The sequence below is a fragment of the Citrus sinensis genome, chromosome 1 (genome assembly GCF_022201045.2).
Source record: "Citrus sinensis cultivar Valencia sweet orange chromosome 1, DVS_A1.0, whole genome shotgun sequence".
Classification (NCBI taxonomy): domain Eukaryota; kingdom Viridiplantae; phylum Streptophyta; class Magnoliopsida; order Sapindales; family Rutaceae; genus Citrus; species Citrus sinensis.
The window spans coordinates 16,138,744-16,148,158 of NC_068556.1; positions in this window are offsets into that span (position 1 = coordinate 16,138,744).

The following is a 9,415-nucleotide window of genomic DNA, read 5'->3' on the forward strand; positions in this document are numbered from 1 at the left end:
AATTGAACTAGGGGTAAAATGGAAATTTATTAAAATACATAGAAAATACAGGATGGAGAAGGAATTACAGAAAATGAAGCCCAAAAATGAATTAAGAGATGCCAAATTAGGGGGGAGAGCCCCTTTTTTTATAAATACATTGAGTAAATCATGGTCATCGGATTAAAAACATTTCAGACGCTCAGGATTGTGTCACGTCATCAGTCAACAGTACGTGGTTTGACCACGCGGTTTGAACAGTACATGGTTTGACCACGCAGTTTGAATAGTGATGCGGTTTGAACAGTGACGCGGTTTGGTTGAAAATAATCCTGTGTATATGCATGTACCGTACGCACGATTTTTGGTCCACTAACATGCTGCCACGTCATTGATCAACAGTGCAAAAGAATTTTGTCCAATAAAATCGTGACACCTCATCAGTCAATGCCACATCATCGGTCAATGCCACGTCATCGTTTTGTATATGTGAACAGTGTCATGAACAATAACATGGACAATAGCGTACATGTGAATAGTACCGTATATGTGAACAATGACATTTTTCCTTTTATGCTCCTCTTAAGGTTTTCAACTGTCCTGAGTTCAAAAGTGATGTCCGTTTTGCTGTCTAATCTCTCGTTCATTGTGAAATGACCATGATGCCCCTAAAATACATAAAATACTTAATTAAAATAAAACACACATAATTAAATCACAAGAAACTTAAATACATAAAAGTAAGGATGTTAATAAGACTTGAAATGTAAAATGACGATTTTTTTCTTTATAAATATATACTTTCTAATACTCAACACACCCTATTATGTCATTTATCCAAAATTACATTCTATTCTTTCAATAATACCTTTTAAATATATATATATACAACTTATACATAATGCAAAGCTATCTTTAATTACATCAAATGTCAACTACATCGCCATTGTAAATGTTACATCTCATTATAACTTATCCAAAAAATGGCAAAGTCACAGTAATAAAGTTCTACATAACTTGACACTACGTAGTTGGTTTCCATAATCTATATCCAAATAATTTGATAGCCAACGCTTTTTTATATTGTGTAACATCATCCTGTTGGCAATACATGTTGATGTCAAGTCCATAGGTTAGGACCTCTAAGTATCGCAACAAAAATGCTCCACAATCCCCACTAATAAAATCCATATATATTAATGATAAAATCAATATTTAGGGAAAAAAATGATATATAATGTACTCAATTATATCCTAATTCTTGTTAACAAATGTTTCGTGCTCGCAAGATGGGGCAAGGGATAGTTGATGAGACATTAGCACAATATAGATGTCTTTTGTGATATGATATCTTCTCATTTTGATTGCACAGCATCAAAACCTGAAAAGTTAATTTAAAAAAAAAAAAACAAGGAATTGGACCTATCATGAGTCTTATCAAATGCAGTAATGAATGGAAGATGTAAACCAAACGAAATATGACCTAACTTACTTACATACAAAGTGAAAGAAGATGACAATTGTCATAAGTACAAATACCTCCAAGAAGAACATGAGAGCACTTTAATAGTTTGCTGCACATTTGAAAAAAGCATGTCAAAGCCAAAATAAGAAGATATTACATAAAGACTAATAGTTCAATCAAAACTTGTTAAGTTAGTTTAGTTTTGTCACCATCCTTTGAATAAGCTAAAGATTTCAAAGTGGTGAATGGCCTATTGATCTATGCTGCTGAATTCAAAACAATTTCGTCTTACATTCTTTAACCCCGTATTCTTGTAGCATTCATGTATTAGCATGAACTAATTTGTAGTTTCAAAAAACACATAAACATATATCCAAAAGAAACAACAAATAAACATATATCCAAAAGCCACCACATCTATTTATATATTTGACCACCAATCTCATCAACACAAACAAGAAGAATCAATTTTCAAACTAATAAACCTTAACTTCATAATCAAAAGAACATCCATCACCATTAAAATTAGTCTCTTCAAATGTCATCATCATTAAAAATATCATGATCAAGACCATCAATTAAATTATCACTGAGTGAGATTATTTTACCATGTCAATTTGATGGGTTATATAAAGCAAATTATCATTGAAAACTAGTTAATACCAACCAAACCATTAATTACATGATCCAATAACTTTAATGGCACCACCTCTATTATCTAATGGGATTTTTTGAGTTTAACTTGTGTGTTTTAAAAGTACCAATCCAAAATTTAAAGTGAAGAGATTAAATGAACCATTGAGAATGCCGCCTCCTAGGTCTGATTTTGAAGCTGCTTAATGAAATCTTGGCCATTAGTCAAGGATGATTTTCACTGCCACCGAGAACCTTGCCTTTGAGAATGCCACCACCAACAAGAGATAAATTATTACGATAGTTAAGGTTAATTTTGCTAAAGCTATTATGGCCAAAAGAGAAAAAATACAACGACAAAGGAGGAAGAAGAAATCTAGAAGAAAACGAACAAGACTCGTTGAGTGGTCGACAACCACTTGTGTAATTAGAGATCAAGTTTCAGTTTTTAGACATTACTCATCTCAAAAGGCATATTATGATAATTTTTTAGTATGAGGTAGAACTAGATTAATACCCAAGTTTCAGGGTATTCCCACGGTAAATTCTTGGTGAGGTTCAATAAAAAGTTAAAAACAAAAAAAATTAAGAATTATTTAATTCATGAATTATCGTGCTTTTTTTAAATAATTAAGATACAGTTATTTTAAATTTTTTTAGATTTTGGTTGAACTCATCGAAAGGTTAAATAGTTGGATGATAATTTCCCTTTCAATAAATAATTTCTACATGTATCCAATTGTATTATATAGCATTTTTTTTCTTAAAAGTATACTCATAAAAACATATAGGACATCTGAGATTTGAAAGATTTATTAATTCGTATATTATTTTATTTATGTATGGCCAAAATTTAATTTTACATTATATCCTCGTTTATTAACTAACAATGATGAAATTTTATTTATCATGAAAGATCTTTACAAAATTGAAGTAATAAATTTAAGTAGCATTTTTTTAATAAATGCACCAATGGTTTAACATAAAAATCTAAACTCAAAAAAAAAAAATTTCAAGGCACTGTATATAAGTGTTTAGTGATCCACACAATAGGATCTATTATTCTCAAAATAATAAAATAAAATGGTAGTGAGTAATTTCTAAGAACCTACCTTTGGGAAGGAAACAATAATTGGAAACGATTGCTAATACCCCATAGGTTGACCACGAAAAAACGAACAAAATCTTCTATGATCACTAAGGTTAAGACAGCCATCGAAGATAATTTAGAGAGCGAGACATTTCTTTAAGTTTAGTTATAAATTGAGCACATGTCTCTTCCACGGTTACTATAAGATAATCCTATTATTCTATCAATCATATCAAGAGCTTTTGGACGATATCAGAAATTCAAGCAAGTTTGAAGAGTCTAAATTAGTCTTCAATTCAACATGTTCTAAGAGGTTGTAACACTATTGCCCATTGTTTGGCTAAATTAGCTTTAGAGTTTGAAAATCCTGTTATGTGGCTACGAACTTTTTTAATTCAAACTATTTTAGTATTCTCTATATTCATCTAATAGAAAATTGTACTTACACGTAAAAAAAAAAAAAATCATATCATGAGATAATCACATACACAAAAAAAAAAAAAAAAAAAGCAATGCATTACATTAAAACTTAGGAAATTTATGAAACCAATCATAATAAATTATTAAATTACAAAAATAACTCCATATACCTTATTCTTTCAAATATAGCCAAACACCATTCATTTGGACGAAATTATACTTGTCATTTGAAATTATAGAAACCTAAATTGTGGATATTACTCCTTGATGTGCTTCCAATCATTGGCAGCCAAGCCAGTAAATTTCAATTGTCAGCGACAAGAAGGAAAGTAATAAACCAACAGCACCGTGAGATCTAACCCATATCAATTTGAACTCCACTTGAAAAACCTAAGGTAGGTAATTTTTCATCCATGGGCGGATCCAGCTATGAAGCCCCTCCTGGGCTTTTAATTTTTCTTTTAAATGTACCTCAAGCCCCTCAGAAAAGAGTTAAATAGAAAAATTTTGACATATTTTTAATATAACAAAAAACTTATAGTTCAATGGTAAGAGCGTTATTTGATGGTTTTAAACTCTTGGTTTAAATCCCAATAGCCACATTATTTTGTTTTTTAAATATTTTGTGGAAACTACTTAGAAAAACAATACTTCCATGCATTTAAAATAAATAATTTATTATTATTATTATTATTTAGAATTTAAAAGAAAGTAATGGAATTTGAGTTTATGAGACTTAAAATGTAGTCAAGTAAACATTAAAAAAAAAGGCACCCCAAATTAAATAAAAGTTTTGAACTAAGCGCCCCTAATTTAATTGTCTAGGTCCGCCACTGTAACTTCATCTATAAATCATATTTTGGACTTGTTGCACCGAAATAAAGATTGTATATTTAGTTATTTTGTCATATTTTTATTTTTATATTATTATTATAACTTTTTAAATGTCAATAATGAATAGAATTTGGATTGTTTTGCAGATACATGGCAAAGAACAAATTAGCAAAGCATAATCCACCAGCACTGACATGACTCAAAAGTGTATTACTCCCAAGTATAAGAGCGTCTAGTTATAATATAACCCGGTGAGTCCGGGGTCGAACCACAAGAAATTTAAAATCTAGTTGTCAATTTGTTAAATAAAGAAAATTAATTACGAAAAAAGAAATCACTAGAAATCAATTTAAAAATATGCTAAGGTTATGGGATCCACTCTCAGTTACTCAAACTATAATTTTAATACTATCTCATTTTTATATTTTGTCTCACTTTTACCAGTTAATTATTATATCATTTAATTCTTAACTAACTATGTGTGTGGATAAATATGGAATAAAGTACCTAATGTGTCATAACTGTATTAACGTGTCGATATTATGTCAAAATACCAAATAGATCCAAGAGAATTTATAAATTAACATGACATAAAAATAACCAAAAAAGAATAAAATAAACTTAAAAAGTCACTTGAGAAAGTAATAAATTTAATAGCTTGAAACCTTGAGCTTCATCCTTCATCTCAGCTTAGTAAAATTAGCCACTCATATTGAATGAAAACAAAATACTCTTTTTATTTGATAAACTTTTGATATATGTTATAAGGAAATTGATTACACGACAAAAGAAGAAAAAGAAGAAAAAGAAATAATTCTTCAGCTTTGCCCTCTCGTTCTCTCTCGGCTTCGCTCTACTCTACTGGATTTTCTCTCCGCTCCCTGCATCTCCTTGCCTATAAAAGGAATGCATTATTCTTTATTTATTTTATTTTATAATATATATGTATATTGAGATGTGTGATGGTCAGGAGGCCATATGATTGCCCACTTATTCTTTTTATTTATTTATTAATTAATTAATGACATCTCCTCAGTGATGCATTCTAAATTGCTCCAGTAGTTCTTCTTTGTTCCCGCTTTCAAATCCAATTCCATCTTTATTCCCGAAAAATATTTATAAGATAAAAATGAATATATAGCGAATTAATTTAACATAAAAATTTATTATGGGAGTATTCATATAATTTATAAGTTATAAGCGCATTAATCAACATTTCAAGTGAAAAATTAATAATTTTATCCTTATTACATGTACACTTTTTAGTATTAATCACGCACCCCAAGCAACTTATTGCTAGACCTTAGCAATTTAAGCGATAAAAATTTAGCGAAAGTTCAAACCCAAATTGAATTTTTCTGTTGAAAAATTGTGTTTACTTCTTTCTTCAAATTAATGACAACAATCAAATAAAAGTAAAAGTATTATCTTCAGCCTAAAGAAAATCACACCCACATAAATCAATTAAGTAAAATAATGTAAAATGATAAATTATCAGTGCTATATTAATCAAGTCATTTTTAAAAATGATACGTCAAACTCCAAAACCTCACGATTAAGAGTGACTCTCTTGTAAGAAAATAAACCACAGAATGACAGTCACTCTAAAAAGCGGTAGATTTAGAGAATACTAAAACAATATCACACACTCTCACTAAGAATAATGCCGACAACTTAGAAATTGAATGATCTCAAGTCAAAGGAATTACTAGCCAAATTTATTTTTATTTTTATTTTTATACATCACCACATCTTTTGGTCCATATTACCAGTTTTTACTTCCGACTATAGTTCTCTAAAATTGAGGATTTTTATTATGACGTAACGTAAACTAGGGTCATGGCTAACAAAAAAGAGTAATAGGAAAAATAAAAATATATATTTGAAAAATAGAGGATTTTTTTTTTGGAGATGCAAGGTGCTTTTGTTTTGCTTGGAAATTTTTTTTCTTTCCTTTTTTTATTTTTTATTTTTTTTCATTTTATATATATACATATCTTTTTTTTTATATAGCACCATGATCAGAAATACATAATCATCCCTATTTTCAAACATAATTGGGTGGTGAAAAACATAAAACATAAGGTGGTATTCCACATTGGAATGGGACAAGATGATAAATTACCAAAAAAAAAGTGTTTTTGTTTTATATATATAGGCTCAAAGGGGTTAACTATGGATACTTTATAATAGGGCTAGCTAGAAAGGCTCAAACGGATCAAAATTAGCCTTATGTCATCGTTTAGGACTCTAAATAATCTTTCATATTCACTAGTTCAATGAACTTTCAGATGTGGCTTCAAATCTCTTTTTTTTTACTTAAAAAAAATAGAGATATTGTATAATAAATTGTGAAGTTGTTGATTAGTATTAAAAATTATTTAATTCTCAAGCGATAATAATATTATTTTGTGCTTGTGTTATAATTATATTTGTGCTTATGTAATATATTAGGAATTATTAATTATGTTTTAAATATATTTAATTTTGTATATTTTTATGTGTTTATTAGGTAAAATATTAATTTCACGTAATTTGAGGCACCAAACAGATAAACGAATGTCAAATTTAGATTCCGGAGGTTCGAAAACCTTAAGATCAGTCAAGATCGGCTTAAAATTGGGCTTGTGTCAAAAGAATTGACTTTTCCTGTTGACCGAGCACTGATTAGATGATGAAATGAGCTTACAATAAATATGAGTGCATGGGATAACTGGCAATTTTGACTAAATCTCAACCGTTCATGATTCAATGGCCATAACTATGCCACGTGGCAATGGTTGGTGAAGCAAGTTGTAGGATCCGAATCCTTGTATTCGGGTCGACCCGATCCACCCATTAACCCGCCAAATCTCAACCGTTCTTTGGCCAAATCGGATGAGTCAAATGATGCCACATGTGATGTTGACTTTTGAAGTTTGACCAACCATTGGATCTTGATCTAAAGGTTGTGAGGAGCACATGCATGAAGCTTATGATGGACCGCAAAACATTGGATTACGAACTTATTTTTCTATAAATAGAGCCTCATTTTTATGTTTTTAATCATCTCTCTTCTTTTCAAATTCTCTCCGTCTCCCTGTAATCTTGATTTTCAAGTGTGTTTTTAATATTTTGTATAATTACTTTACTAATAAATTTAGTTTTATTTTCAATTTAAGTTGTTTTTATTACTTTTAATTATGTTTAATTTAATTTTAATAATTCTTTTTCAATTATGCTTAACTAAATAATAATATTTAGGGTAAGGTGACACTCTTAAGAAATAAATATGATTTAATCAAATTCTATTTTTTATTTTATAAATTAAATTATTTTCTATTTAATTTTATACATATTTTATATTTTGAAATTTTGATTTATTGTAAACAAACAAGGGAGTTTGGCACAATAAATTCTTAATATCTTAATATAACATATGGTAAAATGGTATTTTGACTTATTGTAGACAAATTAAATTTTGGCACAATAAATACTTAATCCATCATAAAATTAGAGAGAAAATGATAATAATTTATATAATTAATCTTTTGGGCAATAAATCTAAAAAAATGGCAAAATGAATTTATTAAGTTTTATTTACTTCTAAGAGTGGATCCACAACCCTAACTAATTTAATTTCATAGTTTTATTTCAATTAAGTTGTTTATATTTAAGTTTTTTTTTAATTTTTAGATAAAATAAAATAAACAAATTAAATCTTTTCTCTGTGAATCGACCTCGGACTCACCGATTTATAATACAATAAGATACTCTTATACTTGGAAGTTAAAAATTACTTTTAAGTTGTGTCAAGCTTTTGGCATCGTAGCGGGGGAAAAGTTTTTATTTTGCTTTGTTTTTCCGTTTTTTATTTTTCTCTTTATGTAAAGTTTCATTTACACCCCTTTGCCTTTCTGAAATTCTCTTTTGACCCCAACATCTTTCAAAAGTTCTCACTTTCATCCCACATGGATAATTCTAAACTTCTAAAAATTACAGTATAGCTATAAAATTAAAAATAATTTACAATAAGATCCCTAGATGAAGTTTCTCACAATAATCAAGACTTGGACTTATCTTGGACTTATTTGGACTTAATTTGGAACAAACTAACTCTAACTACTAACTCTTAACTTACTAACTGCTAACTCCTAACTTTTATTTATTTTTTTTATTTCAGTTATTTAATTTTATACATTTATTTTATTTCGCATTTATTTATTTATTTATTTTTGCTTTATTTTTTTATTGGTGGGTTCAACCACCAGTTTTTTTAATTTTAGTTATTTTATTATTTTGCATTTATTTTATTTTTTTTACTTTATTTTATTGTTAATTGGTGGGTTCAACCACCAAAATTGTAATTTAATTTTAATTTTTAATTTTTGTACATTTATATTATTTGCATATTTAATTTTCTTTTTTTTGTGCAATTTTCATTTAGTTTTTGTATTACTAATTTGTTTGAATATTATTTTTGTGTCATAACGATTGCATGAGACGTTGACCTTGAACTTCAAGTGGTAGGTTAATTCGTAAATCTCAATCTCCACCACCAATCATGGATGAGAACTAAGATGACAACTTTTTGAATGAACCTAATCCTTAAATTGATCAGGGAGAGGACCATTCTCAACATGGACGCGATTAGAATCAACCAAGAACTATGAGAGACTACATAAATCCAACCAGAACCGGAGCACCGTCGCATATAGTATTTCCTCCAGAAGCATCTCAATTCAACTTCAAACCAGGTATTATCCAACTTTTACCAACATTTCATGTTTTAAAATCTGAGAATCCGTACTTGCATCTAAGAGATTTTGAGGAAGTTTGTAATACATACACAAACCAAAATTGTAGCATGAACATAATTAGATTAAAGCTTTTTCCTTTTTCATTAAAAGATAAAGCTAAAACTTGGCTACAAAACCTTATATCTGGATCAGTAAGAACTTTGAATAACATGCAAGAACAGTTTTTGAAAAAATTACTTCCACCTCATAGAACAA